A 21,000-nucleotide genomic window follows, 5' to 3' on the forward strand; every position below is an offset into this window, starting at 1 on the left:
TAATGGATTAAAATCCTACGAAAGTGAAAGAAATGGCATCAGCCACTAGTTCTGCAGAAGCTAAAAGTAATACTGATAGAGTTTTGATGGAAATTTTTCCTTTGTGTGTTTAGTTTGGGGATTCCTTTTAAATCATTCATACCAGCAATTTAGTTCTTCAAGGCCGTTTCTTTGAGATTAAGTGACAGGACTTCTACTACTCTTTTCTTCTTGGAATGCTTCTTGGTATTCTTACGTCAGCCAGAACATTTGTCTCTGTCGCAGATGAGAACAATGACCATAGTTAACAAGCCCAAATCTTCAAAGTCTAAAAAGCCATCTTCAAGGCGGTCTGGCAAATCCAAGAAACCGAGTACTAAAAAACTGATGTCACGCACCGCAAACTGGGGCCGGATACCACCTGCAGAAGATTCAAGCCAAGTCTCTGTGGCCCAAGGATGTGGAGGTGCTATTTATTGTAGATCCTCTGAAAAATCTAAGCCTTTTGCCCAAAGAGATCTAAGTAAGTCTGCGCTTTATCCTGCCTCCGTTTTCTTCAAAACAAAAGTAGAAAGTGGTAGTTCTTGCTTGTTGCACTGATAGAGAACAGGACTACTGTGAATAAAGACTTCCAAAGCGATTCTCCTAAGGCAACTGAAGTGACTGACGTTACAGAAATTAATTTTGATATATTTACAGTCGACAGAGAAATGTGGGGAGCATTTTGTAATGCACTGATTCATCCATATCTTTTCTGTTTTGCAAAGAAAAGTGTTTGATTGTTGCTATTCACAGGTTCCATTATTCACAGGTTTTTGAATGTTAAGATTGCTCAGGAAAAGATCTGATATTTGTAGGGGTACCGTCATTCCTAGTTATTTGTTTTTACATTGTCCTTGCATTTATTACCATATAATTTCAAGTCTAAGTTTGTGGTTGAAGTTATAATAAGGAAAAAAGCATATAATAAGGAAGAAATTAAAATGGTTGACTAAACTTTTTTTTCCCAAAACGTTGTGTTGACCAGCCAATTTGAAGATGGCGGTATTAAAGGTGTCTGCAATAAGTTTTTCTGTTTTGGATTGTAGCTAGTTCCTCTAGGTGCTCCCGCAGAATAGTATTTTTACTATGCCTATATATACTTTATATATTCACTATACCTATATATACTTAATACCTTTCTTAGAAACAAACAAACAAAATCTCTTTTTAAATATAACTTTCTTGCAGTTGTTAATGATGGAATTGCTCCGCCACAAAGGATTCTTTTTCCACCTGAGAAGATACGTATGGATTGGCAAGAAACACAAAGTGTTGGAGTTGGCCTGTACAATCTTGGCAACACGTGTTTTCTTAATGCTACTCTACAGTGTTTGACCTACACCCCCCCACTTGCCAATTACATGCTTTCTCTTGAGCACAGCCAGTCATGTGAGTACTTTCTAACAGTATTTTAAATCTGTTGGATAGTGTGAAGGTGAAAGAACAGCAGTGATTCTGTGAGACAAACTTACTTGCCTGATTTTACCTGTAGACGCTGGCTTTGAGCATTGTATTAGCAGTGGGCTCGGAATAGCATATGGAGTGCGTTTAATGCACCATGTGTTTTTTTTGTTTGTTTGTTTGTTTGTTTTTTTAAAAGGATCTTTTCTTGCTTCATGGGAATAATGAAGTGCATTGGACAGTAATGCATTTAATGAACATTTGGCATTTGGGCTATTTGGGCTTCCTGCTGCTAGAAAGGCAATAAAATTTAGGATGTTGGCATCATAGGTCTTTAGTCTGCACAGCCGAGGTTCCATAATGCACTACAATAAATGGTCTGTTCGTTGTTGAACCAATTAAAAAAAAAAAAAAAAAAAAAAACCTAGAAAGCAATATGAGCTGTTATGAACACGACTAGATTTTTTTGTGGAACTGTATTAAAATCTAGACTGATTTTGTCCTAAATAAAATGTTGTACTATAAAGTAAATGTTGTACTAAACCTGTATGCTTTTTAGGCTGGTATCTTTGTATCGATACCTAGAAATTTAACTGTTTTCTTCCTGTATATAGAAATCGTTTCAGTTAAGAATCCTGTTGAAAAAAGGAGGGCAGAAGTACTATTACATACATTACTGTAATTTTTCCTTTTTCCCAAAGGACTCGTAGCTCTGTATCATGAAGCTCACCTGACAGCACTGTGCTGAAAATAACCCACGTTCTCTTAATGCTGTATCATCAAGGTCAAATATTCTTTCCTCATACATTTTGCAACCTGTGGAGTTCACATTCCTGTCAGCCTTTACAAACGTGACTTTGCAGTAGTCTTTTAGATTTCTCATCACAAAATGCACTTGAATACAGGCTTAATGGATATTTTTATTCTATAAAGTTGTGTGAAATGAAATGTTAGGAGACTGTTGGGACAAGGAGAGTGGATATTGTATCTATAGTTTAAATGTTACTTATATGTTTGTTTGTAGTTATGTCTGTTTCGCTAGACTGGGATGCTTTCTTCTTTCACTCTTCAGGTCGTGAACAAGATTTTTGCATGATGTGCACGATGGAGACTCACATTAACCAGGCCCTGCGTTGCACTGTTGATGCCATCGAGCCTACGCGTGTTATCAATAATCTCAGTCGTAAGTGGCTTCAGATGTGTTTCTTTTTCAGCATCTTGTAATCTTCAAATAATTATTTGATGTGTATAAATGGTTTTAACACTGTAAAGAAGAGAGATTTTAGAAACAGGAGAATTACTTCATTTTTAAATGAGGTGAATACTATCATCTTCTTATTTAGGAATAGGACAACATTTCCGTTTTGGCAGTCAAGAAGACGCACACGAGTTCTTGCGCTATACTGTTGATGCTATGCAGGAAGCGTGCTTGAATGGAAGCACCAAGTAAGCATAAACAAATTCACTTTTATACGTTCTCTAGCACCTTTTAGGCCTTTATTTACTATCAAAACTGAAAGTCTAGGTCATCCTTGGTTTTCATAAAACTCTTTGAAGAGTTAACTGTGTGCCTTAAATCTTCTGAGGTCTGATTATAATTTATTTCCAGATTGGACAGATCTTCTCAAGCTACCACCATCATTCATCAAATATTTGGAGGATTTCTAAGATCAAGAGGTACTTTTAAAAATATTCCTGTCCTTAGAACTGATCTGTGTCTTTTGTCGGTAGTAAAGCAGTCTGTAGTTTGTCTGAAGTAGTATCTATCGACAACTTGAATGTGGACAGTTAGTCTCCTTCACGTGTTGTTAAGCATTTATATTTTGCTTCCAGTGAAGTGCTTGAATTGCAAAGCAGTTTCGGATACGTATGAGGCATTTCTTGATATCACTTTGGATGTAAAGGTAGGAGGTTTTGTAAATATAATTCATGATGTTTAAGTACATGTATAACTTTCTAAATTAAACTTGTTTAACTTAAAAAACCAAACCACGTACAATGTTAAAATATAAGAGCTTGGTGGTGGTTAGAAAGTGGATTGGACTTTGTCCTTCTGTGGAACCCCTGTAAATAGTCTCCACGTCTGCATTGGGTTTAAGGGGAAAGAATTTTATTGCTGCGCAAAGTATAATACTGTCACAATTCTTTGTTGTTCTACCTCAATATACGTCTAATTGTTAGACTGCTGGATTTGTTGCCAGTATTGATGACAAAGCACACTATAGATGCTGTCTGCGTTACTGGAAAATGATTTGTTTCAAAGTAGAATGACTTCCAGGTGAGGTAAACGCTGAGCATGCTCTTTCTGCCTCCTTCTTGACAGTGCTCATAGTAGATCGCTTAAGTATGTATTAGTCAGGTTCTCTTATAAACTCCTAGTGTGTCTCTGGAATTTTGAATTTACAGTGACTTTACGCTCTTCTTTCTCGCTCCTCTAGGCGGTTTCATCTGTTACCAGAGCTCTAGAACTATTTGTGAAACCTGAAGAGCTGGATGGAGAGAATTGCTATAAATGTAGCGAGTGAGATTATTACTAATTATGTCTTAATACTAGATATTAGTTTTATATATTGCATGACTTAGAGCGTAAGTTATCCTTTAACTTCATTTAGAAATAAGGAGACGCAGCTTTGTTGTTGTTGTTGCTTCATTTCGTAGTAGTGGTGAGCTGAAGCAAGGAGCTATGGAGAATGATTTGGAGTGGAAGGCAGCAGCAAGTTCCTGCAGGTCCTAGCGTTCACTGTGAAACAAAGTTAGATTGAGTGTCAGGGAATGTGAGCTGGCTCTGTGGTAATGAATGTTAGCAGCCTGTGCTGGCTCTCTAAACAGCGTCTTGCACAGCTCTTGAACTGTGAAACCTGTCGATGTGGACTAATGTCTGAAATGAGCTCCCTTAAGCCTAACCCGTGCACAGGGAAAGCCTATTGAGTTCAGGCGCTCTCTGTGCTGATCAATATGTAAGATGTTTCTACGTATGTGAGAAACAATTGAACATTTGCATAAGATGGTTTGGCAAAACAAGCTGTTAGTCAAACATCCCCTCAGAAAAGCACAGAGTGCCCGGCTCAGTTCTGTAGGATTCATGCCTGACCCCTCTAAATGAAAAATGCAGTATCCATTTCTTGTTGTTGGATACTAAGGAAATTAGGGTGTCGAATCAAGAGCGTCCAATAGGTTATTAAAGCAATTTAATCCCAGGTTCGTCTTGGCCTGCGGATCCTAGAAAGCAACATGCAGCGTATTCAGGATTCTCATAAGTGATGTCTGAGGAAGAGAAAGAACTGTAATAGCACCTCACATCTGAATTGCATGGTCCTTCCTTAACGTGCTCTTTGAGGTGTGATCGGTTCAGTCACACTTAAAGCCAGAATTTTCCGTCTTTTTGTGAGTTTAAAAGGAAAGGCCTTGCACATGTACAGTACTTTTTCCATTGCTGATGACTGTTATTAGTCTTATATATAACTCATTTTTACTATTTTTTGTTTATATTTTATAACTCCCTGGTAATACGCTTTCGTGAGAGATCCTGTTCCCGCTGTGCTCTGAGTTGTTGGTAAAACTTACCTTCTTCTCTGTATTAACAAACGTGACAAGCAGTGCATGGGTTTATGAAAAGAAAAAACCAAACATATGATGCAAGTAAATATCATTCAAATAGCATAAGCATGCATGAGACATTAAAACGAGTTTGTTTTGAGGGCGAAAAAGATGATGCTTTCAAACACTTGTCTCTGCTTGTTTTCAAGGTGTAAAAAGATGGTTCCTGCATCCAAGAGATTTACCATACACCGTTCTTCCAACGTTCTCACAATATCACTGAAAAGATTTGCAGATTTCACAGGTGGAAAGATCAACAAGGTATATTTCCCGCTGTAATGCAACTTTGTCATCATGTAATGGGACATCCCCCAAAGCTGAAAGTTGTTAATATTTTCAGACAATAATTGTAGACTAACGACTATGGCTTATTCTTTCTCTTAATATCAGTAAAGTTCCTGCTTGACAAGAAGCATATACTTTCCTCTGAGAAGGCTAATTCATCAGAAAACAGTTGTCTGCAACTTCTAGTATTAAACGTTGCTTATGGGAAGACTTATTTTTAGTGAATCAAGAGATATATTCATATAATTCCAGTCTCTGTTTTTTGGAAGTGTTTTTCTCTGGCTAGTCCGCGAAGTACTCTGATATAATTTTTCTATCTTCTTGGTCTCTCTTTAGGAAGTAAAATATCCTGAGTATTTGGACCTCCGAGCCTACATGTCTCAATCAAGTGGAGAACCACTCATCTATGCCTTATATGCGGTGCTGGTGCATCATGGTATCAACTGTCGCTCAGGACACTATGTATGCTACATAAAGGTAGAAGTCAGCATCATTTCTAACAGGGTAAAGGTTGTGCTGGCAAACCAGTTCAAGTGTTACTAGTAGTACTGTTTCTAGGGAAAAAGATTTCATTATATGTTTATTTGACACGTGTGTATTTTATTGCTATCTGTGATTTCATTTGGAAAACATGCAATTCATCTATAGATATCGTTGTCTTTATTTGCAGGCTGGTAATGGACTTTGGTATCAGATGAATGATGCAAAAGTAGTCCGTACTGACATTAAAAGAGTTCTTGGTCAGCAAGCTTACTTACTTTTTTATATCAGGTAATAACAAGTATTCAAATGTGTTCAGAAGAGATTTACTCTCCTGTTATTGATACTTTTCTTTTTGCAAGTGTTTTTCTTTCTCTCCCAGGAAAAGATGATTATTTCTCTAATTCAGTTCTGTCTAACCTGAAATTCTCTGTCATTTATTATCTTTTGTTGCTTGGCCTTAAACTGCAGCACTTGTGTAAATTGCTGTATATGTGTTATCTGTAGCTGGCTAATTTAGAGAAGGAGAGAAATGAAGGCCATCTGTGGTGTAAGAATGAATTATTGCTCTGAAAGTGATAGTCATAGTAGGAAGACTGTTACCTACTTTTCAGTTTGTAGTCTTGGCTAAGTCTTCTGTAGAGAAGGCTTCCATGTCGTATGAACTGTTCCTATAAAATTGTAAGATGGGATTTAATCCAAGAGTAGGCCGAAAGAAAAACTAAACTGAGATCACTGCTCTTTTCTGAAGGCGCTATGATTTGACGCTCGGAGAACGTGCTTTTTACTTAGCAGCACCATCTTATCCCTGTTCATTCCCCCCTGGTTCATTAGCCCCCTGGGAGGCTAACAGTAAGCAGGCTGGATTTCTGGGACCACGACTTCCTCCTCATATGATTAAGGTAATTTAGGGAAGCGGGAGGGCAGATAATGGCACCAAACGGACAGTGGGTTTGGGGTTTGGTGTGGGGTTTTTTGTTTGGTTTTTGGCATCTTTGTTTTGTTTTCCTTCCCACGCTGCAGCTGTCTTCACAGCCCTCATGCTACAGCCAGAGTCATTCAAACAGTGGTTACTGCTGAATTGCGCAGCCATGTGACTCCATTGTTTATACCTCCTAGACAGCTTTGTAAAGCACAGAGAGCTACGCTCTTTGACAATTTAAGTAGAGTGTACTAATCCTCGAATCATTTAAAAGAGGACTTGTTTTTCCTATCACTTTAGCTAAGACAGGGAAACCAAATTGTCTTATTCCTGAGCACCAGAACAATTATTCCAGGCTTTTTGGGGTATGTTTAAAGGGGAAACTAAATATATTTGGGAATAGCTTTAGGTAATGTTAAGTTGTTTGGATGGTTTTCAAAAATGATGTTAATTTGATATCAATATGCAGTAAACCAAAAGCAGGAATTAAATACACTTATGGGACTTGCATTTATCTTTTAAGGGCAGTGTTTTTTGCTTTTTAGGTGTTAAGACCATTTGTAGAAATACTTAGTAGGAGAATGACATGTTTAAAAATGTTAAATGGAGTGTTTGCATTAACCCGTCTTGCGTTTTTCTTCTTTTTAAATACAGAATTCAAGTCATTTAAATGGAAATGGATCCATAAAAGAGGATGCAAATACCACTGGTGTCACCCGAAAAAGGCCATCTTCAGCACCACCAATGGCCTGTGTTCAAGAACAGGCGATTACCAGGCCTAAATTTATCAAATTTAACACCTCCTCTTGATATCTTATATTGGCTCCTTGTGAGGACAACAGCCCTCTTTCTTTCCATAATGCTCCATGAACATGGACTAATCCAAAAGCATACTTTGAATCTGTCCAAATGTTTACCATCTTCCCTTTACTCAGTTCCAGTGCTCGAGGTAGGGCTATCAGTTCTGCTCGCTGTGCTGATGTTTCAGGTGGTAAAGGTTTTGCTTCGATTACTGTCTTCAGGGTTGTTACTGCATACCCTGCATATCGTGTTCCATTCTCCGCAAAACTACTACCATCAGTAAAAAGTTCCCAGTCATACCTTTCAAGGGGTACATCCTTCAAATCCTCGCAGCTGGCATGGGTATGTTCAATTATTTCCACACAATTGTGTTCCAACGGTCCTTCTTCTGGAACAGTTCCTAGAAAGACTGCTGGATTTAACAGGTTAGTTGTTTTCAAGGTTACGTCATCTTGTTCAGTTAGTATTGTCTGATATTTCATCATTCGGCTGGGTGATAACCAGTGGCCCCCCTTTTGTTCTAAAACAGTTGTTACCATATGTGGTACAAAAACTTCAATATGTTTTCCCATTTGAAGGCAAATAATTTTCTACTATCTTTATCAAGAGGTATGCAAAAGAAGGCATCCTTTAAATCTATCACAGTAAACCATTTATATATCTCTCTCACAGATGTTAACAATGTGTAAGGATTAGCCACTACCGGGTGAATGTCCTTTGTTATTTCATTTATTGCTCTAAGATCTTGTACCAATCTATACTCACCATTCGGCTTCCTTACTGGAAAAATTGGAGTATTGTATTCCGATTTACATTCTTCCAGAATCTGATGTTTGAGAAATTTGTCAATAATTTTCACTGTCCCCTGCCTAGCTTCTATCTTAAGTGGATATTGTTTGATTCGAACAGGTTTGGCTCCTTCCTTTAATTCCACCTTTACCGGTTGTGCCAGTTTCGACTTCCCTGATATATCTGTTTCCCATACTGTTGGTATAACTGCATTTTCTACTTCTCTTGGAATATTAACAAAGGGTTTATCTTTGATCATTAGGATTTGTCCTACTTTGGACTCAGGTACCTTCATTATTAATTCTCCATCCTCAAAGGTTATTGTTGCATCTAATTTAGCTAATAGATCCCGTCCCAAGAGTGGAATCGGGCATTCTGGTACATACAAGAATTCATGGGTTAGTTCCTTACCCCCAAAACGCAAATCAAGGGGTTGTAAGAATGGCCGTTCCTCCTCCTTCCCTGTGGCTCCAATTATTGTAGTTGTCTTAGTTCCCAATCGTCCTTTTAAACTATTTAACACTGAATATGTTGCTCCTATTACATTTACAGACTAATTAACACAGAGAAAGAAGCTCCTGTAACCAACAACAAAAAAAAAATTCAAGCCTCTCTCTTCGTTTCCTAGCTTTATTTCAACTAGTGGACCTGCTAGGGTAGATGCCCCAGGTCCCCGTCCTTTCTGACTGTTGTAGGTTTATCCTGCAGCCTAAGACAATTTCTTTCTGATATCAGGGGCCGATTGCCCTAGAAAGAGGCTAGTCAATTGCCTCTGTTTGTTTTCTGAAGCCAGGTCCAAATTTTCTGTCCTTTTTTTTTTTTTTTTTTTCCATTGCATTTCAAAGTTGGTCCAAAAATTCAAAAATTCCATAGGGTTTTCTTTTGGATCTTGTTGGAACAGATTCTCAATTCCCAATTTAACCAGATTTTGGTATTTACATAATTTCCGGGGTGGTAAGGGTCTGGGGGGGGAGGGAGGGGGGGGGGTCGGTCAGGGGAATGCAATGGTTGAAAGTTCCCTGAGCGGTCCCATTGGCAATCTGAGCTCACATATGAACTCAGGTTGTTTTAAGAGTTAGCAGCTTTTCTGTTTCCATGACAACTCTCTCCCGGACCCATCATGGTCCCTCCGCCCCAGAGGGCTCACACCGCGATTTTGAGATCTCAGCCTCGGGTTGAGGCGGAACTATTAACATTCCTACATCCTCTTTCCCTGCTCATTCAACTTCAAACAGCTCTGTTAAATACTACATGCCACACAGCCTTTAACACCTTCAACAACCCTTTTAACACTTCCTTTATCTTCCTCCAGCCTGTACTTTTCTAATGCCAACACCAAAGGCTCAGTCAGGGACCAACTTAATTCCATACCTTTTCCCTCCAAGATGCTGAAACAACATATCAGTATACAACATTTCATCCTATTTTCCTTCTCTCCTCAAAAACAACATTAATTGCAAGACACTGTTATAGTCGATTGATCCATAAAGTGGCCATTTAGTTTATATATTGGCCACAATTGATTGCAATACTTAGTGGAAATCCTCTTGCTTTCTGCGCCCCCCCCACTCCCCCTTCCGACAATATCCTTGCAATGTGCCAATATACACCCAAGGAGGCTTTCTTTAAAACGTCTTTGTTTTGGATATTACCCATTTCCTTGATTTTCCATTCCCTTTTATTTATTTATATTAATTACTGTCCCTTGTTTCAATTTCCACGCAAACCTTTTTATTGCAGGTTTTTACTATGTTTTCCTAGTCTTCTCAAATGTCCCAATTCTCTGGGATTGAACTCCACATACAAACTTCACTATTTCAGATTATTAATGAGCCCCGTTCCAATCGTAAATCCACAGGACTTCGGAAAAACACCTGAAGCACTCAGCCTTCCGTCTTCTAGACAAACAATACCACCTTTTCCACAAAATTTACATTTCAACAAGGCCGAATTTCAAGCCGAATGCTAATTTTTCTAATGCACTTTGTTAGTAAGCCTACACAAAACAAGGAATCACTCCTGTGTATCCATCAAGACGGGGGTTTAAAAGGTATTGAGGCCTAAATAAATTCACTCTCCCCCTTCTTACCAAATTCCCAGGGCTCAGGCCCGAACCACCAAAGAAGTGGCTCTCCGTTCTACCGCTTTGATAATCAGTCAGCCCCCCTCCCCCGATACTTGGGAAACCGACCAAACACCACCGCAAATATACCGAAACTTTTAAACTGTTACTTAGATAATGCTCCCACCTTCCTCCTTGTCACACTCAAAACATTTAAGAACGAAACAGGATTGCAAGATGCACCGCCGGGCCCGTGTATTGGGCACCACCAATCAACATTTGGATAAAGCAGCACTTCTTTTCGGTCTGTCATGCGCTTCGTTCGTCTCCGGCCGCTCCCCTCGCGGAGAATACGGAACCGCGGATCGGAACTCCGCACTCGCTTCGCAGCGATGCTGCGTCTCACTCACAACACAATCATGCAATCACACAGAGAGGGCCCTTGCACTCTCGCTCACAAAATAACATTAATTGTAAGATAGTATTGTACTGTAAGGTTCCGTTTTCTGGCCAACTTTCTTGATCTTCTAGTTCATACTGTGGCCACCAAACATTACAGTAATCAACCAGTTTACCCTTTCGTGACTCCTGCCCGAAACACCCCTCCTTCCAGTGTGCTAGTAAACAGCCCAAAGGGGAGGATCGCGGTACCGAAGCATTACCGCCCAGAATACTTTTAAGTTTTTCCATTATCAGCTATAGCTTTTACCGAACCGAACCAGATGCTGAGCCTGCAGCAAAACCAGACCACTGATGCCGAACCTGCAGCTCTTTCACGACTGTCTGACGGACGGCGCCTAGGCTTACCACGGGAATTCCCTAGCCCAACCGTGCGTGGCTTTCGCCGCGTCTGACCGGCAGGCTCCCAGACCAGATCGGTACCGATTACCAGAGAGCACCTTTTTCTTACCCTTTCAGCGGTACGTTGTGAGCAGCGGGGGTCGGTCGCGGCCGATGGCTCCCCGAGAAACTCCTCGGTGCCGGCTGGAGCGTGATCAGTTCGCGAGCCGCCTCAGCAGTGCCCGCAAGGTCCCATCTGGGTCGCCAAAATGTTAGCGTTCATGAAGACACATAATCCACAAAGTGATTATATGAAGGTGCTTTATTAGGCGCCGGAAGTTAGGGGCATGCCTGCCCAAATCTAACTTCGTCTGATTTGTTCTCTTAGTTCTCTTTTATCCCCTAAGATATTACATATGCATTAGGTTTCACAACTCATCTATGCATATTCATTTCCTAGCTCCGCCTAGCCTCGCTTCGTATGCTAATTATCTTATCAGTCCTTCTGCACTTGCGTATTACTCTCTGGTGGTCGTCCGGGTGGTCGTCGGGATGAAGTAAGATGTCTTCATCAGAGTTGAACTTTTTAACCTTTCCTTCTCACGCATGCTCTCTGAGCCCTTGGTCTCAGTCCAAACCACAAGGTTGGTTTGATCCAGTTCCCAGGGTCCAAGAAGCCCCAGTTATCTAGATGTCTTGCAAATTGAGCATTCTTTTAATCCTCCTTACTCCTCATCATGAATTGGTGCATTCTCATGTTACCCTTGCACATATATTTTGTATCTTCCAAGCGCAGCCTCGGAACAGTACATCGCAAATGTAACATACTAAAAAATATTGTATTATTTCTTCTTCTATTACTAACAACACAACCGATTGTAGAGTCCCCCAGCCTCCTTTTTTGGGTTTCCCCCTAATATTAAAAGTTCTTCCGCCCAATTTTGGGGGACCCCACAATTTTGACGTTCCTTCCCCTAACTTGGGGCTTCAACCCTTCAATTTTGGGGGGGGCTCCCACCCTCTTATTTTGGCCTTCCGCCCTAATATTAGGCCTAACCCCTAAGAACCTTGACCCCTAACGCTATGGCAACCACGGATCTAACCCTAACCCCTACCCCAACAAACCCTAGAAACCCTAACCCTAAAAACCCTTACAGCCCTAACCCGATAAAATTTACCACACTAAACCCCTGAAGACTGTCCTGGGGGGTCCACAATCAATTCTGGAGTTTCACACTTCCGTTTAAGTGTTCTGCCCCCCCAATATGGGGGTTCGCCCACCCAATTTTGGGGGTTCCTCCCCTAATTGGGGGGGACACAACCAATTTTGGGGGGGACACAACCAATTTGGGGGGGGACACAACCAATTTGGGGGGTCCCCCCAATTTTAGAGTCCCCCACCCTCCTTTTTTGGGTTTCCCCCAATATTAAGAGCTCTTCCGCCCAATTTTGGGGGACCCCACAATTTTGACGTTTCTTCCCCTAAATTGGGGCTTCGACCCTTCAATTTTGGGGGGGGCTCCCCCCTTAGTTTGGCCTTCCACCCTAATATTGGGCCTTAGCCCTAAGAACCCTGACCCCTAACACTACGGCTCCCACGGATCTAACCCTAACCCCTACCCCAAAAAACCCTAGAAACCCTAACCCTAAAAACCCTTACAGTCCTAACCCGATAAAATTTACCACACTAGACCTACGCCTAAAAGCCCTAACCCTAAAAATTAAGACCCTCTAAACCCTAACCCAAAACGTAAAGATTCTCAAAGCCCTAACGCTGGAGACCCTAACCTTAAAAAAAAAAAAATAAGACCTTAAAACCCTAACCCTAAATACCTGACCATAACTAAAACCCTAAGACCCTAACCCTAAAAACCCTATCAACACTAAAACCACAAAATACTTTAAAACCTTAACACACTAACCCCCAAACCCTAACCCTTATAACTCCAACCCTAACAACCTTAAAATCCTAACCCTAAACCCTGGAAACCCTAACCCTGAAACCCAGCCCTAGTGCCTTAGCCCTGAAACCTTAACACCCTAACACCTTATTAGAAACACTCTGTAACCAATACCATAGGCTCAGGCAAGTATCTCAGTGAGGTAGCATTTTTATTCACGATTGCAATGGCAGGCGTCCCACAAGCCACCTACTAGTTCCATAACACAGTTTATATAATTTTTTTTTTCCTCTCGGTGACCAGGACCCTCCCCAGTTTCCCCATTGACTGGGTAATCCAGGTTCACAATCTATCCAGTGCTTCACAGAAAATACACAGCTGCTGGCCTGTTACTAGTCAATTTTATTTTTTTCTTGACTGTTTTCCTCTTTGAGGTGGTAATGTTTCTTACACCGTGATTTCCACCCAATTGCTCTAAGGATTCTGGTTGTCTGCATTTTACAAGGTTGTCTGTTAAGCTTTCTTATCACTGCAAGCATATATCAATACCACCTTCCTTCCCTCTAAACGATGTAACTCTGTGCAAAAACATTTTTATTCCCACAACCTTGATCCCCTTACCCTAAAATCCTTATTCTCTTTAACCCTAACAACTCTAACCACAACCCTAACCCTTCATATCAACCCCCCGACGCTAATGACACTGACTAATGATCCAAACCCCAAACCCCAGGCAACCAACAAAGAAACAGACACAAAGCTGAAAACTACAAAAAAGGCAAAACCCTGGATACAGACCCCAAATCACAAACACGCTACCAAAATGCTACAGAAAAGCCCCAGACGCAGGCCCCAAGCACTACAGCTAGGCCCCAGAAGCTCTAGACACATCCCAAAGCCAAAATGCAATCCCCAAACACTACAGAAAAGCCCCCAAACACCAGACACAGGCTGCAGAAGTCTACAAGCAGGCCCCAGCCACACCCGGATGCAGACCCCAACTGTCCACAAGCAGCTCCCAACCCACCCCCCCCATGAACTGGACCCCCCCCCACCACCACCCAGATGCATGCCCCAGGCCCCAGGCCTCAGCCCCAGCCCCCACACCCCAGACTCAGGCCCCAAAGGTGTACAACCAGCTCCCAACTGCCCCCCTCAAAGGGAGGCCCCAAAGCCTGCCAGAGGACCCTAGAGCGTACAAGCAGCTCCCAACCCCCCCGGCACAGGCCCCAACCCCCCCCCAGACACAGGCCCCAAAGGTGTACGAGCAACTCCCCATCCTCCCCAGAGGCACGCCCCAAAGGTGTACAAACAGCCCCAACCCCCCAAGACCCAGACCCCTACAGCGTAGAAGCAGCTCCCAACCCCATGCCCCCAAGGCACATGCCCCAACCCCTCCCCCAAGGCAGGCCCTAACAGTGTACAAGCAGCTCCCACCCCCCCCCAGACGCAGGCCCCAAAGGTGTACAAGCAGGCCCCTACAGTATACAAGCAGCTCACAACCACCCCCCCAAAGGCAGGCCCCAACCCCCTCCAGATGCAAGCCCGAAAGGTTAAAACCAGCTCCAACTCCCCCCCCCCCGCCCCGCGCAGACGCAGGCCCCAAAGGTGTACAAGCAGTTCCCAACCCCTCCAAGGCAGGCCCCAAAAGTGTACAGGCAGGCCCCTACAGTGTAGAAACGCTCCAACCCCCCCCTTCCACCTCGAGGGAGGCCCTCCCCCCCCAGTATACACGAAGCTCCCAACCCCCTCTCAGAGGAATGCCTAAAAAAGTATACAAGCAGCTCCTAACACCCCCCCCCCCCCCCAAAAGAGGCAGTCCCCAAAGGTGTACAAGCAGGCCCTCAAATCCCTTAGGTGTACAAGCAGGCTCTTCAAATCCCTTAGCCCCTGCGCCAGCTTTATTGGCGAGCAGCGAGGCTGGGGGGGGAGGGGGGCAAGACAGCCTTAAATAAAATACAAATATAAAAAGTGTTATAAATGGCTGTTATAAATCCAAATAGGATTACAATCAAAGTTTACAATTTATTAAACGAATAGAGGCAAGCAAGCAGCGCTGGGTGCGCCGGGAGTCTCTGCTCCCCCAGGACGCACACCTGTTACGTAAGGCGGCTGGTTTTGATGCTCCCAGGCTAATACATATTCATTACTACTTCGAGAAGAGGCAGGGTTATTAGAATTGGTTTCCGGAATCCGAAACCCCTCCCAGGGGCGCCTGCGTACCAGTCTCTGGTGGTCTCTCGGGGCTTGCTCGGGCTGAATGCTGGTTGTCTTCCTCCCAGGCTTTTGTCCTTCAATTGTCCTTCAGCTCCCCCTTCCTCCTCGTTTGGGAGCCTCTGCGCCGGATTTCAGAAACTCTAGCAACATCCCCTGCAGTAGTCAGCACTTTTCCCTAAAAACCCCTTTGTTCTCTTATCACCTAGACCCGGGCCTCGATGTTAACCCTTCAAATCCCTTAGTGACACGAATTGCTGGACCATTCCTTACAAAAGGAAGGATAAAATATGTAGAGGAGCAATGGCACACGCGAAAGCCCAGCGCCGCGGGCAGAGGCAGCGAAGGTTGACGGCAGAACAGTGCTCGGTTTGAACACGGAGAGGGAAAGCGAGGGGAAGGTGGCCGAAGCCGGCCGCAGTCTCTGAGCTCTCCTCCTCCTGATTGTTTTCTCTCAAAGCCATTTCTGTCTGTGTGCGGGCACCCGGAGCCGGCAGAAGTCCCCGTGAAGTCCTTCGGCAGGACGGAGGGCTGCGTGGGCTCCAGTGAGAGAGGGAGTTAGGAGAATCTTATCAAGTAGAGATAGAGCGCTGACGGCGTTAAACTAGGATGCTACTTAGCGTCTTTGCTAACTATGGTGCATTGTGCCAATTAACTAAAGCAAGAAGCCTTGGGCCCCTTACCAAGGTCAGTCTCCTCATAAGAGAGTGAGCCTGTCTTAAGAAACTGGGAGAAACTGGTCCTGCAGATGGACAAGAGCCAAGGAGCAACTGAGTCTGTGCAAAGACAAGAGGTCAACTAGCGGTGACGAGGAAGAGTCATCAATCTTCATGCCCACGACCTCCCGTGCTGCCCAGCGCTGAATAAACATACCTACTTTACAATCTCACTGATTGTGGAGTCCCTTTTCCGCAAGTCACTAGCAGCGGTTTCTTCCGCAGAGGTTTTCCCAGAGCCGCTTCAAAGCTTCCCTCGCGGAGCTGGGGCGTCGCAGGGGGTCGTCAAAGCACGCACGCACACACACACACACACACACACACACACACACACCCAGGCGTTGTTGTCCAAACAGAAAGTATTTACAACAAATTCGACAAGTGGTTTTCCTCTGCCAGCAGCAAATGCCTGAGGGCCCCTACAGCTTCACAAATCATAGCACAAAGAGCCTAAAGTTCCTCTAAAATTTAGGGAAATGATTCAAAATAGATCTGCTAGGGGAAAACGATCACTGGCGGCAGGGTACACAATACACGCGAGTCTCAGCTCTCCTCCGCAGGGTCAGTGCCCACGCCCAAGTGCGACGCTGATGGCACCCGAACATTTGCTGTAGCAGGCAGCAGAGCCAGCAGCTCAGGGGAGCAATTTTAAAAACCAGGAGGCACTTAAACCAACCCTTAATTGACCCAGTTACTGCAGGAGAGTCCCGACTACTCGCCCTGGAGTCCTACTGTCACCAGCAAAAAGCACCAACCAAAGCTTGGGGGAACTTTGGTACAGCACAAGAGAAGGGAGTGGGGGTAGCGTAGCCGTATCGCAGAGCTGCTGCTTTTCACACCATTTTATCATCCCTGATAATTGAAAGTAAGGCCGGGTGGGCTGACCCCACCACCACCACTCCTGGCAGCATGTTTGGTCCACAACGCTAGAATAATTATTCTGCTCCCTCCCGCCCCTACAGCTTCATCATCTGAAAAGATTACAGTCAAAACAATGGCATACACAAATAAAAGTCAAGAGTTGACATAGTAACTCCGGGATTTGGGTATCAACTGTCCGAGAAATCAGAACACTCAGGCTTCACAATGTGCCCAACATCGAGCTGTGCCAAGGGGGGGCGGAAGGAAGAAGCTTTCCGTTTAAGCCTTCAGAGCATCGCTCCATCACTACGTCAATTCACAGCCACCACAGCGTGCCGATGGACATCTTTCTGTGCCAAAAGAAACAAGTGCTTTGTCCTCTTGATATCAAAGGTAGCCACCTATAGTTACGGAACCATGCACAAGACCTTAACTCTGACCAGCAGGGAAACTTAGGACAACTGAGTGCAGATCCTGCCAATTTCTACCAGTTCCAACTGTGCTTTAAGTCTCATTGCAAAGCCTCAGTTAGAAAAAGGATCACCTCGGGGTATCCAACAAGAAGAAGAGTTGTTTTCTTTTTTTTCTTTTTTTTTTTTTTTTCAATATACCATAGGACTATGCAGTTCAATCATCAATCATCTTGGAAAGCTCAAGGAGGAGGTCATCCTCATCCTTCCCTGGGTCCAAGTCGAGCTCGGCTTCCAGTATGCCGTCTGAGAGTTCCCAAAGTAGCATCTCTAAATCCTCGTCTACAGATACGGGCGCGTTGCCTGTGGAACTCAGCCGGCGTGTCCTTGCTTCTTCTAGCTGGGAAGAAGCTGAAGTCGAGCTTGAGAACTCCATTGGCTCCATGGATTCTGCCTGGCTTCCAAGATGTGCTTCAGGTCTTGGCAGAGCAAGGAAGAGAACAATCAGTATATGCCATTTCTTAACGGGAAATCCCTTTTCTGCAAACCGGCTCTTAAAACCGTAGCCAACCCCTCCTGCACTTCAATCTTACCCAGGGATTGTTATTCAATTAACCCAGGGCTACATTTAGAGCCCAATATATTAGCAGGTACATTTTTCAGTTTGGGGGTTTCTCTGTGAAGCCAGAGCACCCGGAGTCTAGCAAAGATGGGAAACCAACATGGCCTCCCGGAAGCCCAGTGTCCGAGAACTACATCTCCCGGCATGCTCTGGGAAAACAATATGGACTCCCGGAAACCCGGTGGCCAAGAACTACATTTCCCAGCACTCCCCAGAAAATTGAGCCTCGCAGCGTGCCGTAGGACGCCATTTTTTGCTCTGTTACGTTACCGGTTTCGTGTTTATGGAGGGTTTTCCCGCCGTTTTGGGGGGTTTCCCCTCAATTTCGGGTTTTCAGCTCTCCATTTCAGAGTTCTTCCCCGCAATTTTGGGGTTCCTTCCCCTAATTTGGTGCTTCGCCCCCCCCCCACTTTTGGGGTTCCCCCTCCATTTTGGGGATTCCCCCCAGTTCCAAGCCCCCCACAATTTTGGAGGCCCCCACCATCCTTTCTTGGCCTGCCACCCTAATATTAAGGTTCTTTCCCCCAATGTTGGGGTTCTCACCACACGTTTGAGGTTCCTTCCCTTAATTTGGGGCTTAGCTCCCCGGGATCTGGGGCTTTAACCCCAATTTTGGGGGTCCCCCCCAAGTTTGGGGATTCCTCCCCAGGTCTGGGGGGGGTCCACATTCAATTCTGGAATTTCACACTTCCATTTAAGTCTTCTTCCCCCCAATTTGGGGGTTCGCCCACCCAGTTTTGGGGGTTCCTCCCCTAATTTGGGGGGGACACAACCGATTGTAGAGTCCCCCACCCTCCTTTTTTGGGTTCCCCCCTAATATTAAAAGTTCTTCCGCCCAATTTTGGGGGACCCCACAATTTTGACGTTCCTTCCCCTAACTTGGGGCTTCAACCCTTCAATTTTGGGGGGGGCTCCCACCCTCTTATTTTGGCCTTCCGCCCTAATATTAGGCCTAACCCCTAAGAACCTTGACCCCTAACGCTATGGCAACCACGGATCTAACCCTAACCCCTACCCCAACAAACCCTAGAAACCCTAACCCTAAAAACCCTTAGAGCCCTAACCCGATAAAATTTACCACACTAAACCCCTGAAGACTGTTCTGGGGGGTCCACATTCAATTCTGGAATTTCACACTTCCATTTAAGTGTTCTGCCCCCCCAATATGGGGGTTCGCCCACCCAATTTTGGGGGTTCCTCCCCTAATTGGGGGGGACACAACCAATTTTGGGGGGGACACAACCAATTTGGGGGGGGACACAACCAATTTGGGGGGGTCCCCCCAATTTTAGAGTCCCCCACCCTCCTTTTTTGGGTTTCCCCCAATATTAAGAGCTCTTCCGCCCAATTTTGGGGGACCCCACAATTTTGACGTTTCTTCCCCTAAATTGGGGCTTCGACCCTTCAATTTTGGGGGGGGCTCCCCCCTTAGTTTGGCCTTCCACCCTAATATTGGGCCTTAGCCCTAAGAACCCTGACCCCTAACACTACGGCTCCCACGGATCTAACCCTAACCCCTACCCCAAAAAACCCTAGAAACCCTAACCCTAAAAACCCTTACAGTCCTAACCCGATAAAATTTACCACACTAGACCTACGCCTAAAAGCCCTAACCCTAAAAATTAAGACCCTCTAGACCCTAACCCAAAACGTAAAGATTCTCAAAGCCCTAACGCTGGAGACCCTAACCTTAAAAAAAAAAAAAATAAGACCTTAAAACCCTAACCCTAAATACCTGACCATAACTAAAACCCTAAGACCCTAACCCTAAAAACCCTATCAACACTAAAACCACAAAATACTTTAAAACCTTAACACACTAACCCCCAAACCCTAACCCTTATAACTCCAACCCTAACAACCTTAAAATCCTAACCCTAAACCCTGGAAACCCTAACCCTGAAACCCAACCCTAGTGCCTTAGCCCTGAAACCTTAAAACCCTAACACCTTATTAGAAACACTCTGTAACCAATACCATAGGCTCAGGCAAGTATCTCAGTGAGGTAGCATTTTTATTCACGATTGCAATGGCAGGCGTCCCACAAGCCACCTACTAGTTCCATAACACAGTTTATATAATTTTTTTTTTCCTCTCGGTGACCAGGACCCTCCCCAGTTTCCCCATTGACTGGGTAATCCATGTTCACAATCTATCCAGTGCTTCACAGAAAATACACAGCTGCTGGCCTGTTACTAGTCAATTTTATTTTTTTCTTGACTGTTTTCCTCTTTGAGGTGGTAATGTTTCTTACACCGTGATTTCCACCCAATTGCTCTAAGGATTCTGGTTGTCTGCATTTTACAAGGTTGTCTGTTAAGCTTTCTTATCACTGCAAGCATATATCAATACCACCTTCCTTCCCTCTAAACGATGTAACTCTGTGCAAAAACATTTTTATTCCCACAACCTTGATCCCCTTACCCTAAAATCCTTATTCTCTTTAACCCTAACAACTCTAACCACAACCCTAACCCTTCATATCAACCCCCCGACGCTAATGACACTGACTAATGATCCAAACCCCAAACCCCAGGCAACCAACAAAGAAACAGACACAAAGCTGAAAACTACAAAAAAGGCAAAACCCTGGATACAGACCCCAAATCACAAACACGCTACCAAAATGCTACAGAAAAGCCCCAGACGCAGGCCCCAAGCACTACAGCTAGGCCCCAGAAGCTCTAGACACATCCCAAAGCCAAAATGCAATCCCCAAACACTACAGAAAAGCCCCCAAACACCAGACACAGGCTGCAGAAGTCTACAAGCAGGCCCCAGCCACACCCGGATGCAGACCCCAACTGTCCACAAGCAGCTCCCAACCCACCCCCCCCATGAACTGGACCCCCCCCCCCCACCACCCAGATGCATGCCCCAGGCCCCAGGCCTCAGCCCCAGCCCCCACACCCCAGACTCAGGCCCCAAAGGTGTACAACCAGCTCCCAACTGCCCCCCTCAAAGGGAGGCCCCAAAGCCTGCCAGAGGACCCTAGAGCGTACAAGCAGCTCCCAACCCCCCCGGCACAGGCCCCAACCCCCCCCCAGACACAGGCCCCAAAGGTGTACAAGCAACTCCCCATCCTCCCCAGAGGCACGCCCCAAAGGTGTACAAACAGCCCCAACCCCCCAAGACCCA

General features: G+C 44.4%; 1 pseudogene across 1 annotated transcript in view; it reads left to right on the plus strand.

Moving 5' to 3' along the window:
• The first annotated feature begins 273 nt into the window (after positions 1-273).
• LOC310904789 (ubiquitin carboxyl-terminal hydrolase 42-like) overlaps positions 274-21,000 on the plus strand; it is a 251,468-nt pseudogene continuing 230,741 nt past the window's right edge. Inside the window, exon 1 of the transcript in view lies at positions 274-502. The product of the transcript in view is annotated as a ubiquitin carboxyl-terminal hydrolase 42-like (transcript). The remainder of the gene's footprint in view (positions 503-21,000) is intronic.

The sequence above is a fragment of the Anser anser genome (assembly GCF_964211835.1).
Source record: "Anser anser genome assembly, chromosome: 10".
NCBI lineage: Eukaryota > Metazoa > Chordata > Aves > Anseriformes > Anatidae > Anser > Anser anser.